General features: G+C 38.6%; 1 protein-coding gene across 11 annotated transcripts in view; it reads left to right on the top strand.

Annotated features, from left to right (window-relative positions):
• BAZ2B (bromodomain adjacent to zinc finger domain 2B) overlaps window positions 1-19,801 on the top strand; it is a 228,494-nt gene that overhangs the window by 93,227 nt on the left and 115,466 nt on the right. Inside the window, exon 1 of one of the 11 annotated variants that reach the window (XM_081315160.1) lies at window positions 6,850-7,075. The exons of the other annotated variants lie outside the window; for them this stretch is intronic. The gene's annotated coding sequence lies outside the window, so the exon portion shown is untranslated. Of the gene's footprint in view, window positions 1-6,849; window positions 7,076-19,801 lie in introns of those variants that run through there. 11 annotated transcript variants of the gene reach the window in all.

Here is a 19,801-nt window from a genome sequence, read left to right as displayed (position 1 = left end):
AACCAGTGACATGAAAATTATACATAAAAGTAATTCCGTAACAATTACAGTGATTTACATTTTCTTCCACACGGTGCCACTAATTGAAAAGTTATGATTTTTAGGAATCCTTGTTGAAAAAAATATTGGTAAAGACTAGTGCAAAATAGATCAAATCATTAACGTTTTTCAGCAGCCTTAATCTGGTTTTTATATGTTTTGAATGATTGCTGCGCAGTCCATTTTTATTAACAATAAATAATAATTTATGGAGATAAATCTGAGCTCAGAGTCATTAAGAGCTGGGTGGCATACAAGTTTAATAAATGATGATCATCATCATTATCATCTCTGGGAGGGAGTCACAGAGTCCATGGGTACTGATGGAGAAAGAGGTTGGCACTGGAGGCCTTCTCACTTTGAAGATGGTCATCTCTGACACTAATCCTCCATAACTATGCTCCAACAATAAAATGACGTGTTGAGAGTATATGAAGGGAGTCTTTCAGATTGCAGAATCCAGAGCTCTCCCTTGTTTACCTGGCATGCCAATATAGGAGGGAAAATAGTTGGAGGAACAATATGTGAACATGTATGGAAGAATTGAGATGTGGTTAGAATTAATACCACCTCACAGTGCTTTACAGCCTTCTCTAAACAGTTTACAGAGTCAGCATATTGCCCCCAATAGTCTGGGTCCTCATTTTACTGACCTCAGAAGGATAGAAGGCTGAATCAACTCAGAGCAGGTGAGAATCGAACTGCTGGCAGTTGGCATTTGGAAGAATTAGCCTGCAATACTGTATTCTAACCAGTGCAGCACCACAACTCAAATAAGAACTCTTGTATTAGCACCATTAGTAAATTGGAATCTAGACTCCCTTTTCTTCCCATCAGGAAATAAGTTATTTTTTTTATTTAGTTATATTTATATACCGCCCTATTCCCTGAGGACTCAGGGCGGTTTACAGGAAATTAAAAATCCAAAATACAAAAATTAAGAACCAAATTAAAAAAAATATTAAATTGATCCTGTACTCGATTAAAAAGAACCCCAAATTAAAAATTTCTCCTCAGCCTGGGCCCGAGAGCTCGAAGAGCCAGGTCTTCAGGCCCCGGCGGAATGATCGGAGGTCGGGGGCAGTTCTCAGTTCCACCGGTAGCTGGTTCCAGAGGGCAGGCGCTCCCACCGAGAAGGCCCTATCCCTGGGTGTCACCCGCCGGCAATCTCTTACTGGCGGGACCCTGAGCAGACCCTCCCTGTGGGAGCGCACTGGGCGAAGGGCGTTTGATGCCGGCAGCAGGTGTTCCCTCAGATATCCGGGACCCAGGCCATGTAGTGATGGCTGGAGAGGCTTCTGCATATTATAGAAGCCTTTGATACAGGATATTTGAAAGGAGTGGAAGAGCAACTTCCTCCAATTCCAAGAAAACTTAGAGAATAACTTCTCGATGGCTGCTTTTTCTTACTGCTACATCCAGCTTCTAAGTCTTTAAAAGAATAAGTGCTTGAAGGATAACAGGATTGACAAGAAAATGAGAATGGACAAGGGAGTGTAGTTAGCTCAGAAAACAATCTCAGTTATTTCAATCAAAAAATAAACTTGGCTCGTGTCTGAACCAATTCACTGTGAACACTGCGTTGGCCTTGCCCATCACTAATAATCCTCTATGACACTTACTATAGATGTATCATCATCTATCCAGACCTACATTCCTCAGCTTTTGTACAAAAGCACCAAATGTCAACATAACTATCATTTGTTGGGCTTGCAAGGACTTGATGGCATCTAATGCACATATGATTCATTATGAATGCCTCCTTAGTTTATGGAAAGATCTTTTGAGTTGGTTGAGATGGTTCAGTCTTGTAGATTATTACCTTATGAAGTTGAATCAAAGTTCAAAGGTGACCTTATTCCTAACAAAATTATCTTCCCTGCTACTAAAGAATCTCCAGGTTTATCCACAATATTTATGAATCCTGGATGATGTATAGTGGGTGGGGTGCAAATGTACATTCATGCTTTTCAATATAGACAGAGAGCAACCTTAAAAGAAACTTGTATTTCAAGTTAATCTTAACTGAAAGTAAGGGAACCATTGTTTCACATTTGCCCATTCCTTGCCCTTTAGGAAACACCTCCCTCCTGCCGGTCGTTCCATTTCTTGTTCCTTCAGTTCCTCTAATTTTGCAAGCCACATTTTCAAAAATTGGTTCAAAAGATTTCTAAGGGTTTGCATTTTCCAAAAGTAATCTGTATGCTTGTTTAAATTCAAAATTTCTAATAATGTCCCTTTCACACACACCCCAAACAATCAGTTTGGTGTATGTTGGGTATAACAACAACAACAACAACAATAAAGTTGGAAGGGATCTTGGAGGTCATGTAGTCCAACCCCCTGCTCAGGTAGGAAACCCTATACCATTTCAGACAAATGGTTGTCCAGTCTCTTCTTAAAAACTTCCAGTGTTGGACAGTGGTGGGATTCATATATGTGAACAATCGGTTCTCTGTGTGGATGCCGCTTCCGGAAGTCCATTCTGGTCCTGGGCAACAAAAAATTAGCTACTGGTTCTGCCGAAGTGGTGCAAACTGGCTGAATCCCACCTCTGGTGTTGGAGCATTCAAAGTTTCTAGAGGCAGGTGTTCCATTGATTAATTATTCTGGCAGGAAATTTCTCCTTAGTTCTAGGTTGCTTCTGTCTTGCTTTAGTTTCCATCCGTTGCTTCTTGTCCTGCCTTCAGGTGCTTTGGAGAATAGCTTGACTCCCTCTTCTTTGTGGCAACCCCTGAGATATTGGAACACTGCTATCATGTCCCCCCTTGTACTTCTCTTCATTAAACTAGACATACCCAATTCCAGCAACCATTCCTTATATGTTTTAGCCTCCAATCCCCTGATCATCTTTGTTGCTCTTCTCTGCACTCTTTCTAGAGTCTCAACATCTTTTTTTACATCTTGGTGACAAAAACTGGATGCAGTATTCCAAGTGTGGCTTTACCAAGGCATTGTAAAGTGGTATTGATACTTCACGTGATCTTGATTCTATCCCTCTGTTAATGCAGCCTAGCACTGTGTTGGCTTTTTTGGCAGCTGCAGCACACTGCTGGCTCATATTGAAGTGATTGTCCACTAGGACCTTTCTCACAGGTATTACTATTGAGCAAGGAACCACCTACACTATACCTGTGCCTTTGGTTTTTCTTGCCTAAATTTATTATCTATGGTAATTCTAATTACAAGGGAGATTTACCCTTTGGACACTATTGAAACATTTGATATCATATAACCTTGATCCTGTTCCCTTGTACAAAAGAGTCAAAATTCGTTTATTTTTATTCATGCAATACATGAATACATTTTCCTTGCAGAGAAATTTGGTCATATCTAGTTAGGAGGCCCCTCAAATATTGGGATAATTTATTTTTTTGCACAAATACTAATACTTTACACTTATATAAAAATTATAATTTTCTATATATCCATTTCAATCTCTATTTTATTAAATATACTGCAGCCTGGATTATCCGGTTGGTATTTATAGGGGTTTGTTTTATGGATCAGTTTTAATCCTATTTCATCTTTTACATATAGCTCCTCTTTAGTCTTTTCTGTCTGTTTTTTTTATTATATGCCTCATTCTGCAAGTTAAAAAAACAAAGAAAAATCATGGTGGTTTTTGTATGCTATTTTATGATATATTTTGAAAAACTGCCTCACAAAATTTTGAAAATGTTCAGTCTGTGTAAGTCTAATAAGTACAAATATAGACTACACACAGAAACACAAACTATTGTTTTGATTTGAAATTGCCCAGGAGTTAGGAGTACTGTGGACTGACTGAGGTATACATCTGTACAGTCCTGTTCTAAGAGCTTCATAGCATAATTATCACAGCAAATCTGTAATTGTTTATGCCTTTTTATGGCTGTCCAGTTTAAACTATGTTATTTGAGCATTGTACAAAAAGACAAAAAACCCCTACCTGTATTTAATTATAACCGTACAATGTTTTTTTAATACAGTAGAATTAAGCATTCTTCCCAATTTTACAAGTACAGAGAAGTACGTTTAACCCTCCCAGAAGTAATCCAGACAGAATTTTAAGTGGAATTGTTGTCTTGTTGGAAGAAATAGTTTTACGCCTAGAGAAAGTCTGGCAATAACCCAATGATCAAATGGATGGATGGAAGGATGGATGGAGTGATACCACATCAATGCTGACCATTAGTGATTACAGATAGATATTCCATCCCGAACCTGGTCCATCAGGTCTTCCAAAGTTGCACTCATCATCACTGTAACTCAGGGGTGTCAAACTCAATTTCATTGAGGGCCGCATCAGCATTGCGGTTGCCCTCAGGGGGCCGGGTGGGTATGGCCAGGGTGGGCGTGGCTAGAGTGCGTATGGCCGCCTGGGTAGGCGTGGCCAGCTCTACATCGTTCGCACCAAGGGTGCCTATGGGGGCCTGGGCAGGAGTGGGACAGATCTGAGGGTCTCTGGCAGAAGGAGGGTCTCTGGGCCAGGGCCAAGGCAGTGGGGGCCATTCCCTCACTGTTTCCAGGATGGCTTCACGGGCCACATGAAACCACTTCGCGGGCCGCATCCGGCCCCCGGGCCTTGTGCTTGACATGTCTGCTGTAACTGAATCTATCAGTTTTGCTGGTGATTGTTCACTTCTCTTTCTTAGCATTAGGGCCTTCTGTTAAGAGCTAAGTCATCACTTAATGTATCTGATGTAAGACTTGAGCTTGGTCATTTATGTCTGTAGTGAGTGTGCTGGCTGGAGAACTTCTGGGAGTTGAAATACACATATCTTAAAACTGCTGAAGTCGAGAAATATGGCTTATATACGTTGCTCTGTATATAAGAACTCTAGACTGACTTTCATTTTTTTCCCAATCCTGAAGAATTTCCAGGCAGGGTATGGGATTTCTGCTTACTATTCTTCTTTCAGACAAAAACTCAAAAATATCCTCTGAAGTTGCCCAGATTTGTGCTACCATCTGTACAATATGTCACCATTAGCTAAGTTTGGACACTTATTTATTCTTAGCTTTTTATAACACCATTTTATTTTATTATACATATTTTTAGAACTTATGCTCATGCTTTTAGATGATAGACAGACAGACAGACAGACAGACAGACAGACAGACAGACAGACAGACAGACAGATAGATAACACAGTTTTGCTGCTGAGTACTGGATCTGACCTTTTGGCTGTAATAAACTGATTTGGTTGGTGCAGCGGTCTATGGGCATTTTGACTAAAATTTTGCCTTTTGATATTCCGTAGTCTTGTAAGTGATTGCAGTACCAAATATTATGTTTAGGCAAGTGCCTCTTGTAAGAGCATCCGGATTTCCTGCCTGTGGTATATTACAGTTGGGTCAATTTATCTGGGGAAAGGGACTGTATTGCTCTCATGGGAAAGACTGTTTTTTGGAAACCATTCACTTTTATGTTTTAATGACTTTTAAAATTATCAGAGAAATTGAAGGGGTACCAATAGAGAAGAATATTTGTAGCTCAGAGTTGAAATGAGGGGTCCCTGGTGCTCTCTGAGCTTGGTTGTTTTCTTGCAGACATTTCATTAGTCGAACTAGGTAACGTCATCAGTGCTAGCAAATTGAAGGGGGCTTGAACACTCTCCTTACAAGAAAAAGCTAAAACAATTAGAGACCTTCATTTAAAATAAAGGTGATGGGGGGATGGGATCAAAGTACATGAATGTAAGCCACTCAAAGTCATCTTTAGATGAGATGGGCAGCATATAAATCGAATGAATGGATGGATGAATGAATGAATTTGGAGAAAATCAGCGGGGAGATTTCCTTCTCTTTCAAAAAGTGAAAGGCTTTGCAATGAAGTTGATTAGAAAATTTTGAACAGGAAAAAGAAGCATTTCTTTCACTTAGTGCATTATTCACCTGTGAAGTCATTATCGCAATACATGAGGGTGACCACTGACTGGAATGTCTTTAGAAGGGGATTGAATCAACCTATGAAGGACATTGATCTTAAGACTTCCAGGTTCACGGCAACTTGTCCCATCCTCTGCTTGTGACCATCTTGGAAGTGTTTGATTGGTCAGTGAGAAACCTAATTAGAAACTGTATTAAGAAAGGCATTGGCCTCCCTTAGCAGGGTTGTTTTTAGGTTTTTATATTAATTTTTATTCTTTGGCAGGTATATATTCACTGCTGGTGTTAAATGAAGAGATTTTGTTTGCATAAAAAGTGCAGGTGGATATTTTTTTGACAGGGAATTCTATCATGTTTTCATTCAAGTATGTTTTCAGGAAAGTAATATTGATTTGTATTACATTAGCTTAAGCCCAGCGCAGCTTCCTTGTTCTTTGAGAAGTTGGGCTGTTCTATTTTTCTTTCATTCTAGCTGCCAGTGATATTTAAGCTTTTATTTAAAATCCAGGTAATCTTAGTTCCTTGTTATAGCAAAGGGGATAACATAATGCGGACTAAGCCTTTCATCTGTTTCTCTGAGAGGGGGGGGCAAAATTGGCTTTTGCATAGAGAACGCTCCTTTTGTTAAAACTGCTTTAGAGATAGGGTGTTGCCACAGTTCAGTAAAACAATTCCTACCTTATATTTTGCAAGCCACATACCTTACCTGGGTTGGTTTTGGTCACATGAACATGGATGTTTACTGGTAATCTAACTGCTCCAGCTGCCTTTCTGTTTGTTTACCAGGAAATCAAGATGTGTAAACTGCAGGAAGTACTATTTGACCCTCTCCGGCAGTATCTCATTACAATAATTGCTAATCTCTGAATAAGACAGCCATGTTTTGTGAGTAACATAGGGAGAGAGAGGTTGTGTTAAGAGAGATTTTAGGTGTTTCCACAAATAGAGTGCTGTAAATGCTTGCTTTGGATTATGCTGCCTTGGTAGCATTTGATAATAGAGATCTGCTGACCCAGAGGTCAGAAGAGCTAGGATACAATTGTAGGTGTTCTTTCATTCCTCTTAACTAAAAAAAGAAAATTATCACGGCTTGTTTTGGAGTGCTGTCACTGTTCTGTATCGAGGGGGTAATGGCTACTTCCTGATTAAACCACTGTTCACAGTAAGCTGTTCATATTACATCTCTATTTGCTTGAAAAAGGAGACGTGCTTAATGCTTTTTTTTTTCCAGAAGAAAAATAATTCAGGATTTTTCAGTTTAACATGTTTATGCAGAGTGGGTTAAATGCTTGCTTTCATTTTTCTCTGTTTTGCTTTCTTCTGCCTTTTAAAGTAAAGAAATTGTTTAAGCTCTTGAGTATTAAAGCTGTAAAATATTTTTCTACAGGCACGCCTGATTTTACCTGTGTGCTTTAATGTTTCAAAATTATACAGCAGTGTTATATTGTGTGCATTAATTATATAAGCATTTGAATTATTATATATTCTGGTGAAAACGAACTGTAGTATGTCATTAAGCAAAGTGGATAGAAGCTATTTGCCATATTATGTGAGCTGAAAAGAACTATTTAGGCACTTAGTTATATCGTCTGAATGATTTCTATATATCTAATATAATTCTGACTTAATTTGTTTTAAAAACAAATAATGATTTAGGAAGTATGATGAACAGGATATAGGATTTATTTTTATCACCAGTTTGTCTTGCAGTTAGTAGTGATTGAATTCATTATTTAAGTATTTATTAGCAGCTCCATATAGTACAAGCATTAATTTTGGGAAGTCTGAGAGTCTAATGTTAGGTATTTGAAGATCAAACATGAGTAAGTACAAACTTCAAAAGCAAAATGAAATTGACTACATCATGATATTCCATCTACTATTGATAAAATAATGTGCTCCCCAAAATAAAGCCAAGAGCTTTCTAAAAATTGCTTGATGAAAAGTGCATTACTATACATACATTGATATTTAATAATAAATCCCATTTAAACTCTGCAACAAACTTCTGTGTAAACATGAGGCTTAGGTAGCAACTTCCCTTACATTGTCAAACCAGCTGGTAAACCATTTTGAAAGTGAAGGTATCACAGTAAATCAGTATTGGAAAGACTTATTTTAATTTTTGATTGATCATGATTGAAAGATTAATTTCAAAAATGCCAAGTTCATAATATCTGGCCTATAATCAGATCAGAATGTGAAATTCTGTGTCTGTATAATATCAGTACAGGTTGGTCCTCATTTAGTGATCATTAGTTGCAACTAGCAAATCAAGCATAGCAGTCGTTATGTGAAACCGCAGTTGCACTTATGATCTTATTTCAGTTGTCCTTTGCTTTATAGACCTGCAAAGGTCAGAAATGCAAGGACTAGTTGTAAAGTTATTTTTTCATCAGTGTTGTAATTGCAGTGATGAGCAAGGCAGTTGCTGAATATGGACTATCTATATTTGGTGACAAGGAGGCTTTGTAGATATGTCGGCAAAAATGTTAACTTTTTATCATTGATGAAAGTGTAATTGGTTACAGTGAATGAAGTGGTCAGACCCCACAATCTTTTGAGAATGTCTCGTTGCCCAATTTATGTAATTGTTTTATATGATGGTTACCTATTGACTGTATTTTGGTTTTGCCTTCCTAGCCAGGCGTTTCAGATATGTTGGACATGGTGGCTGGTTGAATATAAAAATAGAATCCAAATAAATGGAAGGCATAAGTGGCTTTAATTCCTCATAATCTTAAATAACACTGAATTTCTTACTCAGACAAACCCATTTTCGAATCAGCTCTGCTGGTAGGATCCATAGTTCTAGGACAGTGGTGGCAAACCTATGGCACGCGTGCCAGAGGCTTCACTCAGAGCCCTCTCTGTGGGCACGCGTGCCATGGCCTGAAGATGGCAACTGTCCCTCTTCAACCAGCCACTTCCTAACTCGCCGAGGTCCCACGTGACTGGATGCATACCGGCACGGCAGGTTTCCCTCTCCACCATCCCGTCCCTCCTGGCCTCACATGCTCTCCTTTTCCTGGGCACAACCCACTGCATTGCCTCCTCAGCTGTCACCTGGCCATCCATCTCAGAGGCGGCTTCTTTGAACTGCTGGCGGCGGGCTGCAGGGCCCCAGAGTGTGCCGGTTGAGGGGCCAGCAGACTGTGGCTGCTGACGGACACTGTTGGCCCCCATGCACTCTCTGGCATCTGTGTGTGGGGGCCGATGGTGTCAGGCAGCAGCCTCCCCGGCCCTTGCCTTGCCCTATGGCAATGGCACCCCCACCCTGCCTTGCCTCACCCCGCAGGATGAGCCTCCTGCCCCACCTACCAGAGACCCCCCTGTATCTCCCCCAACCCTGCCCACCCCCCACAGGCATCCCTCCCCATAAGCAACATTGAGGTGACCATGCCCACCTTGGCCACACCCACCCAATCTGCCATGACCACCACAGCCACACCCACCCAGTGGGCCACGCCCACCAGGCACCCAGTGATAAATAAGTAGGTTTTGGGTTGCAGTTTGGGCACTCGGTCTCTAAAAGGTTCGCCATCACTGTTCTAGGATCACAGCACAATATATTATGGCACCCCACAATATATTATTGTGCACAAAATTATGAACATGGAATGGGGTTTTGGAACTTTTTTTTCCACATACATGCTAAAACATAACTTTTAGGTATCAAGCTGAAAGTACTGAGAAATGACCATCACTATAGGTAAATACAGGCATTCCTTTCCATTAATGGAAGTATCCCTTCAGTGTTTATAAGAACCTTTGATCTAATAGAGACTCAGCAGAGAGGCACTCTCCTTCTTCTTGTACTTTCCACATACTATGTATGTTTCATTCTGGATCATCCATGGATGAACAGTTAACATTGTGTAAGTTTTGAAACTCCAGAAGTCAAAAACATTATGAGTACGGTATCTCTTTTATTTTCAATGGAGAATTTTCTTGTTTGTTAACTTCAAATCTGCAATGAACTTTACTATAAAATTAACTTCAGCATTTTCTTTCAACATTTTACAAGAATCTCTATTAATGATCCAAGACCAAAGACTATGCTTTTCCTATGGATATTTCAAATTATTAAATGCTTTAAATTAGGGGTCCCAACCCCCAGTCCATGGACCGGCATCAATCTGTGGCATGCCAGAAACTGGGCCACACAAACAAGCGAAGTCCCCTCCACAGGATGTAGACAGCACACGAAACCATGCTCCCTCTGGTCTGCAGAAAATCCTTTCTCCATGGAACTGGTCCCTGGTGCCCAAAAGGTTGGGGGCCACTGCTTTATATAAAAATTTAGAGTGCAGTAAATGTCTCGAGCACAACCGTCTTCTTCAGTAAGATCCTTCAGTGAAGTGGATGAATAGTGTCTGTGTTTACTGGGTTATATTAAGAACTATTTAAAATATGTAGTTCAGAACAGATATCTTCATGGAATGAGATGGACTTCTAGCAAAGGTTAGAAGAGGTCCTTGAGCAAGTTTTCATTTTGGTTCTGATGCTTTTTATTGGTTCAGGAATATAAAACGGATAGCCCAAAACCTCCAATCCTTTCGCCGCGGCCTCAAAACACACCTGTTCCACCAAGCTGACCTAGACTGACAGGCATCTTAATTAATTTATATTTAGTATTTTTAATTCATTTTTAAATTCTCTAATTTTTTATTGCACTGATGTTCTCAATTTCATTTATCTTGATTTATGCACTTATTATATGTTTTATTGTGAGCCGCCCTGAGTCCTTCAGGAGATAGGGCGGGATATAAATCCCATCAATAAATAAATAAATAAATAAATAAATAAAAACATGTTTTTAACTAAGCAAAAAAGTTACTAGCTTGCAAGATATTTAGCTGTATAGCTCCTCTGTCTGCAAAAATGTATTCATCTGCTAGCTTAATTTTATTTATAGGCAGTTTATGGTTACCTGTCTTTCTCAGGCTAGTATTTGAATGAAAGACTGATTTGGATCCTTCTCTCTTTCTCTTAATTTTAAAATGCCCAGAATTTCAGGCATTTTACCTTAAAACAGGAGGTATAAATGTATAAATTTATCCACTCCTTGAATAACTTTTTCTCCAAGTTAAGAAAGTAGTTGAAGATAGCTGCATGAAAATTAACAAGATAAAAAAAGCAAAAGCAAAATGTACAATAAAATATATGTCAGAAAATAACTCAGTTTCTAAACAGCAATTTTTAAACCTTATCACACAGAACAATATTTCTCAGTCTTTCTAAAACAACAATAGCAAACCAATTTGTAGTTGAAGAGCAAGCATGTATGTTCCTTTCAGGATTTTAAACATGGGGAGACAAGATTATTTTCATCTAAACAAAACATCTTTTGAGGTACATTCATGCATGAGAAATGTTGAGTTCTTTATAAAGCAATATATTCCAAGGTTATTATATATAATTGAACATGATATTACATCTTTGTCATGCTCGACTATATATGAAAAAATGGAGTCTATAAATATTAAGTTAAAACAGGACAACCAAATACAAATTCAGAACTCATGTATCAGTGTTTCTATTGCCATATTGCACTTCTAACTTAGTAAAGTTAGTAAAGTTGACAGCCAGCTCTTGTTTAACATCTTCTACAGTGCCCAATCAGCACAACTCTTGTATTAAATTAATCACAGGATCATAATGTGTACATTAAACATTTTAAAAACCCACTTAAAGTCCATTAATTTGTTAAAATATGGCATTTTAATGCTTTGTTTCATTTTTTTTAATTACCAGTGGCTCGTTGAGTGATATTCTTCAGTGGTGTAAAAAAGAAATTGTCCATACAGAAGCATCTGAAACTATCGATTGACAATAATGTAGGAGTTCCTGACCTTGTTAAAGATGTTTTAATTGAATATATTACTGCTCAGCAATTTTAGATAACCCAAAGTCCTGCTGCAAGACAGTAGACATTTATTTCAAAGTTTGATTAACAGTAGCAATACCTTTCTTGCCCGGAAACTCCAAAAGAAAGCTTCCTACATTTTTCAAACTAGGATTATCCCAAAATTCTCAAGGAAATTGGCATAAAATGTAAGATTCTTTCTCAACTTTATGCAAAAATATCTTGCAGCTTTTAATTCTGAAAAAAAAAATCTGACTAGATTCAAATCACTGCTCCTGCCAAGAAGTCAAAGGGGTCAAGTGATCACTGTCTAGTTTTATTCACTGAGGTCCTTGATAAAAATTCCAATTCTATATGAAGTAGAGATCAAAATGATCAGTGATAAATCTGAGAACTAGGAAAGTTGAAACCATGAACTTTAGAATTATCTAATTTACATAAGCAAAACTAGGGTAACCTTCATCTCATAGAAACAAATCTTATCAATCTGTTTAAAATATTAGCCGCCCTGAGTCCTTCGGGAGATAGGGCGGGATATAAATCCAATCAATAAATTAGCATATATTAATATAGGAATCTCTCTAAGAAGGTATGTCAGTTTAACAGTGTTATCCCTCCAATAAACTTGCAGTTATGTTTAACTTGTTAAAGTAAGTATGAATCTGATGTAAACAATTTGCGATATTTATCCCTACAAATGAGAAAATCATTCTCTGAATAATTATTCCAGTTTTTTAAAATAATTCAAATAATACTTAAAACCGTATTTATTTTACAATTATAGGAAATATATTCGGCTTATTCAAACTAATTTATTTACCTGATAAATTGCCAAATTATACTATAGCCAAAATTCTGGGAAAGAACATCAATAGTTATCAGTAATACATAAATACATAAAATATCAGCAGGTAAGAATTTGTATTCAACTTCAGCTACTCTGATATTCAAAATATTCTCTTCTAATAAAGAAGCCAAAGTTTCTAAAGGATAGGTTAAATACAAGTGGAGATATTAAATGACCTTGATGAATTCCCTGAAGCATCTTGATATATGAAGTAATAATCTTATTTGTTAAAACATTGATTGATGGGTTTCAATAACACATTTTAATTCAATTACTAGAAGAGAATATATATATAGGTAATCATTGGGCTATCCTAGCAATTGGAACTGAGATTGATCCATCATTAAGCAATGCAGTCATAGAGCATGACATCATGTGATCATATTACATAGTGATGACAATCCCAGGAGTTCCTGTGGTTGTCGCAATCCCAGCCCCCCTAGGTTGTTGTGTAAGAAGAGCATGAGTTCTAGGTGGGAAGAGAATGAAGGGGATGCCACAGGTTGGTTCTGGGGACTGTGGGTAGGCCAACAGGAGCAGTGGGCAGGTGCTGGGAAGCATGGGCATGTGCTGGGAAGCATGGGCAGGTACTAGGAATGCAGGATGACTGGCAAGAACAACACCGGGAGATGGGTTCTATGGAATATGAGATCCCTGGGATCTTGCACTGCATACTGAGACTCTGGGAGAAAAAGCAGTGGGAGTGATTCAGGGAAGCAACTTGCAACCTTCCCTGCTGGCTTCCCCATTTATTTTGCTTTTGGGAATCTGGCAGGGAAGGTCGCAAATTTATTTATTTTATTTATTTTAATTCCATTTATATCCCGCCCTTCTCCGAAGACTCAGGGCGGCTTACAAGCTTAGCAGTAGCCTTCATTCTATGTATATGCCTGCTTGTTAGGGCTTTCACACACACCCCCAAGCGGCATTATTACAAAGTCAGCTTAATTGCCCCCAACAATCTGGGTCCTCATTTTACCTACCTCGGAAGGATGGAAGGCTGAGTCAACCTTGAGCCTGGTGGGATGCGAACCTGCACTAATTGCAGGCAGCTGGTGTTACTTAAGGAGGCATTAGCCCACTGCTCCACCAAGGCTCTGTTGCAGTGACTGCAGCTTGTTGCAGTGACTGCAGCTTGTTGCAGTGACTGCAGCTTGTTGCAGTGACTGCAGCTTGCTGCAGTATGGTAATTGCAAGCTGGGCACCCAAGCGTCTGGATCACGATTATGTGTGTGCAAGGGCACTGCAGGTCCTGAAAGTTTGCAGACTGGTTGCAAGTCCCCTTCATTCGGTACCATTGTAATTTTGAACAGTCATTGAAAGAGTAGTCATAACCCAAGGACTACCCAGTATATCCAAGACAAGTTGTAAGAATGTAAACTTCAGTATATTAAAGGTCATCTCATAACCAGTGAAACAACTATTGCTGATTTACTTGTCTAATATGTCATAGAATCATAGAATTGGAAGAGAGAAGTCACATTATTATTCACATAGCTGATTTTAGATGTTATGAAATTTTGTACTATATTTTTGCCCTATAGGGTTGTTCAGTTTTGGGCACAAGAATAACTTTCTCTTCTGCATTTTAATGGTGTCAATGGGCAGGAATTTGTCTCAATGAGCTGAGTATCTGGCTATAATTTTCTTCTGAAAAAGACAGAAACAATATTTTTATTAAAGCCAAATATTAGCCATTCAGAATACTTTAAATCAGTGAAATTTCTTAGATTAACCAAACCATTCCATATTCATCATTCTTGTTATAGGCCATACATATGATTACAGTGGTACCTTGGTACCCAACTGCTTTGAAACTCATTGAATTTGGTACTCGATGCATTTGGACACAAATTTTTTGTCCCTTATGACTCACTACATTATTTCTTATGGAAAAAGTTGTTCGGTACGTATTGTTTTTTGTACTCATCACACCTCCAGAACCAATTAACAATTAGCAAGGTACCACTGTATATTATTTAACATATAAATTCAAATGACTATTCTATATAAACAAGTATTAGATAGTCTGTACTGTCATATCTAAATGCATTACATCATGCCTATTGACCCTGCCCAAGCTGGTCAACTCCCAAAGCAAGGCCTTTGAGGTGTAGTATTTGTTTGCACATATCATAATTCCCAAGTTGCATCAATAGGTGCAGAGGAAGGGCACAGCCAATAGGCATTTATCCCTTTATTCCAGTCAATATGCACTAACTCCATGATATAACCATTGTTGATGTTCAATTTAATCATGTGTGTCTGTCACAATATTGAATTTGTTTGCATAATGAGATTTCTGGTTTGATATTGATACAGCGTTAATAACTGGTAGTCCATACAAAGTTAATGGTATACAAATATTAATATTTGACTACAGCAGACTTCAGATTCTTTAGAGCAAATATATACAGGTAGTTCTCAACTCATAACCATTTGAAAAAAATGGCTTACGACTGCTTCTCACACTTCGACCATTTCAGCATCCTTTATGGCAGGGGTCTTCAAACTCGGCCCTTTTATGACTCATGGACTTCAACTCCCATAATTCCTCAGCCAGCGTGCCTGGCTGAGGAATTCTGGGAGTTGAAGTCCATGAGTCATAAAAGGGCCAAGTTTGAAGACCCCTGCTTTATGGTGATGTGATCAAAATTTGGGCACTTGACAACTGGCTTGTATTTATGATGGTTGCAGAGTCCTGGGTCATGTGATCATCTTTTGTGACCTTCTGACAAGCAGAGTCAATGGGCAAGCCAGATTCACTTAACAACTGGCTAACTTAACAACTGCAGTGATTCGCTTAAGAACTGTGGCAAATATGGTCGTAAAATTGGGCAAAACTCACTTAACTGTCTTGCTTAGCAACAGAAATTTTGGGCTCAACTGTGGTCATAAATTGAGAACTACACACACACACACACACACACACACACAGAGAGAGAGAGAGAGAGAGAGAGACACTGCTTCCTTTCTGAATTTTATTTCCTTAAGCATGTTAATTATAGGATTGTTTTTAAATTTGGATCTTAGCCAGGTCTGGCCTGAATAACCACTAAGGTTTAACAACATGGGAGTAATTTGACAACTGAACAATGAGAATCCTGAATTGGAATCTAAGGAGAAAGCAGAGTGATGCTTTTTATATCACAGCATCAGTGTTTCACATTTTAGAGGACAACAAAAATAAAGAGTAATGTTGGGATTAGTTTAACTGCAGCAATTTTAAAGCTGCATTTTAGTATTGCAATTCTCTGCTTGAATTGCAGGAAACTAAACTTGTAGAAAAAGGAAAAAGATGTTAGCACATCATTTAAAGGGAGAAATTTCACAATTTAAATTGCAGTTAAACAGATAACAGACCACAGTCATCTGTCTGCTGATTCTGGAAATCTTCATAAAATTACTGTGAGTACTTCAGAGTAAGTGATTTTGAGTCTGAACCCATCATTGTGAGTTTGTTTACTTATTTGTTGTTTTTTTTATTTGAAATGGCAATGGTTTAGAAGAATGGACACTGATGCCACAGAATCAAACATATTCTGTAAAATTGTCTATACTTTTGGTTCTCGTAAAACTTTAAAAACTACTAGTCAAAGAATAGTTAGCCCTTTTAAGGTGCTGAGTTTTAAGCATCTCTGATTTTAAAAACTCAAACTCTCCCATCTATTTCCAGTGGACTAGGCCCAACTCAAGCAATAGGAGAATATGTTTAGTTATCTGAGCAATTTCTTTCAGGGCTTTTTCTGTCTTTTTGGTAATTTAAAAGTAGGTATCAGGAAGCTGTTAGATGCTAGAACTGATCTAGAATGTGTTGCTGTGGATGAACCTAAAGATTTTATGTTTGCCAACTAGTCAGATGTTTATTAAAGGGAATATTAGGTGAAAGTCACTCTGACTCCAGTACAGAGGTAATTTTGCAGTATAAGAGAGACAGAAACAGACTCTAAAGGTGTTTCTTCTTTCATCAACCTGTAGTTCCACTTTGCCTATTTGAAATGGGTGTAATTAAATGCCGCATGCTTTCTCGGTTTTGTTTTCCCAAATTCTAGAAATACAGGGTATTTTGCTACACAGTATCAGTTGTGGAAGTTAAGTAAAACTCACTCAGTAGGTTTAGTGGTTGGAATGCAATCAAGTAAACATGCCAAGTCATTGGTCTTCCCCACCTTCAGCCGTTTTTAGTAGAGTTCCTCTAACCCTTATTTTCACTTACAGTATTCTTTCTTAATTGAAGATACCAGAGTTCCAATCTTAAAAACATGATCCATCTAGAAAGAATTTGATTTTGAACTTACAGTCCTTTGACAGAGCACTACCCTAGCAAGTTAGAAAGTGGAATGCAGAGCAGAGGAGAAACCAACATCTAAAAGAGGCGAGTTTGTGACCAGAAAATCCAACTATGCAATTTGTATATGAGAGCAGTGGTGGGATTCTGCCAGTTAGTACCACTTAGGCAGAACCAGTAGCTAATTTTTTGTTGCCCAGGCCCAGAATGGACGTCTGGAAGTGGCATACACACAGAGAACCAATTGTTCACATATTGGAATCCCACCACTGTATGAGAGGTACATTGAGATAGTGGAAAAAGTTTTAAGCATAATTTACAAATCTGATCAATGTTGCTATGTTTTACCTGGAGCCTAAAAACTGTTGGAACCATCATGTTTGTCCCTAATGTTGTCTCAAGTAGCCAGTTTGAGAATGGACCTCAGAACCCCTGGTCTACCTTCTAAGTGACACTGCGGCCAGAATAAACCTATTTAATATGCTAATGACCTGCTCTTTGGATTAAAATGTTTGCTCAAAACGTTGTTACCCTGTATAACCCCTTCATGGATTACTGCCTTGTCGTGGCAAAGGGGCTTGCGTAATTCAATGAAGCTATGAGCTATGCCGTGCAGGGCCACCCAAGACAGAAAGGTCATAGCAGAGAGTTCTGACAAAACGTGATCCACTGGAGAAGGAAATGGCAACCCACTCCAGTATCTTTGCCATGAAAACCCTATGGACAGTACCAAAAGGCAAAACGATATGATGCTGGAAGATGAGCCCCTCAGGTCGGAAGGTGTCCAATATGCTACTGGGGAAAAGCAGAGGGCTAGTACTAGTAGCGCCAGAAAGAATGAAGTGACTGGGCCAAAGCCGAAAGGACGCTCAGCTGTGGATGTGTCTGGTGGTGAAAGAAAAGAAGGGGATGACAGAGAATGAGGTGGCTGGATGGAGTCACTGAAGCAGTAGGCGTGAGCTTAAATGGAATCCAGAAGATGGTAGAGGACAGGAAGGCCTGGAGGAACATTGTCCATAGGGTCGCGATGGGTCGGACACGACTTCGCAGCTAACAGCAACCCTGTATAACAGAGGGCTCTTCATGTGCTGACTGTTCATAATACACGTTTTTGTGTATGAAGTATGCCTTTACTTAAAAATCTTCTTTCAGTAGTGCTTTTCAGAATCCTATTGGAAAAGTCTTTTGTGTTCACTTTTTCAAAAACAAAAAAAAAAGCAAGGAAAAAAGCACTTAATTGAACCCAGTCCAATTTTACCCATACTACTGCCTAGTACTGGGAATATCATATCTCTGTGGTTGTACTTTCCCAAGCCCCAAGTTAATTAGTGCTCAAGTTCTGGTCACGTTTCTTTTAGTTCCTGACCTGTTATCAGAACTATCCTGTCTTGATTTCCCCCTGGGTTGCCCAAGCATGCTGTTTTCTTCCTCTTCTTAATTCTCCATCTGTCTTTTCGTGGTCTCTAAGCTGTTAGGCCGCAAAGCATGTTAAATCTGTAAGGTGCCTTCTAAACACAAAATAATATGAATACTCACTGTAGTTTTCTGTAGCGCCTCCAGTAGCATTGTGACCTTGGGATCCATTTGCTGCAGATAGAGGCCTCCTTTGTTGAATGGGCAGCAGCAAAGGACAGTTTTAAATCATTATACCTACATCTGTGCTATGCACAGATTCTTCTGCATTAGGCACTGTTGTAATGAAATGTCTGAAATCTAGAATTATGTAGCAATTGTAATCTTTAAGGTGAAACAAGATCTTTCCAATCATGGAAGTAACCTCAGGGATTTCCATAGAAAACATCTGGACTCAGAAAAATGATAGAATTGTTCCTCATAGGTAACAGCTGTTAAAATGGAATGACTGTCAAAGTAAACAATTCATGTCTAACCTTCAAGAAATCAAACTTTGTGCCTGAATCATTAAGTACTGAGTAGTTTTGTGATAAGCTCAGTCTTTAAAATAGTTGCTTATTAAGATTACTTCAGAAGCTTCAGCAGAAGAAGGTACATACGAATCTTTACTGTACTTTAGTTTATCTCCTACCAAAGGAATAGGACACCCTCTATAAAAGGCAGTATTCTTTCAGAAGTTTATATGGATCTGGTTATGTTGGTTGTGGCAAGACTATCTCTTCCTCTCTCTTGGACACTCATATTCTTTTTTCTTTAGCAGGGTTGGCTAATATAAAGCCAGTTCTGGATCTTGGAGCTTTTATAACACTGATTGGGTTCAAGAGATGAACAGACTTATTCCCAGTTCAGCTGCTGGGTTAGCTTCCTGGTGACTATGGAAAAATAACTCTCAGCTACCTTCAAACTGCTTTTGAGGAATAGAGATATGGAAACAAGATGGATGGTTTCTAAGTAGACCTCTGGGAGAAATATGGAATGTTCTTGGCTAAATCTGAACTATGTATGTATGCATTTAGAATTGATTATTTGGTGAACAGATTAACAGAGAAATATTACTTGCACTAAATGGCAGATGAAAGATATTCTGATCCTGCAAACGGACAAGTGAGTGACAGGTTTTTCATTTGTTGACAGAAAATTTGCACCATCAAAGCTTATGGGATTGGATTGCAGGATGAGGATTGCCCCATTAGGGATTTTCAGGGCTGCCAGCAAAACAATATTGAAGCTGATACCTAAGGAATATCAACTAGTTTACCAACAAATTAATCGTGTATGGCTTTCTCTTGGCTGAGATTGGCTGAGATTTCTTTAATTGGGCAATGGGTCCAAACTGAAAAACATTGTTATAAGAAAGGCATGAAACTAATCACATTTTTGATGCAGTTTCCTGATGGAATCAGTTGGTAAAGATTAATTTTGTGGAGTGACTTGATGACAAGTCTAGAAGCTTTCAGAAGTTTAAATCACA

This window comes from Vipera berus (assembly GCF_964194415.1).
Source record: "Vipera berus genome assembly, chromosome: 1".
Lineage (NCBI taxonomy): Eukaryota > Metazoa > Chordata > Lepidosauria > Squamata > Viperidae > Vipera > Vipera berus.
Note: the sequence above shows the minus strand (reverse complement) of the source record. Positions and strands in the feature narration are given on the sequence as shown.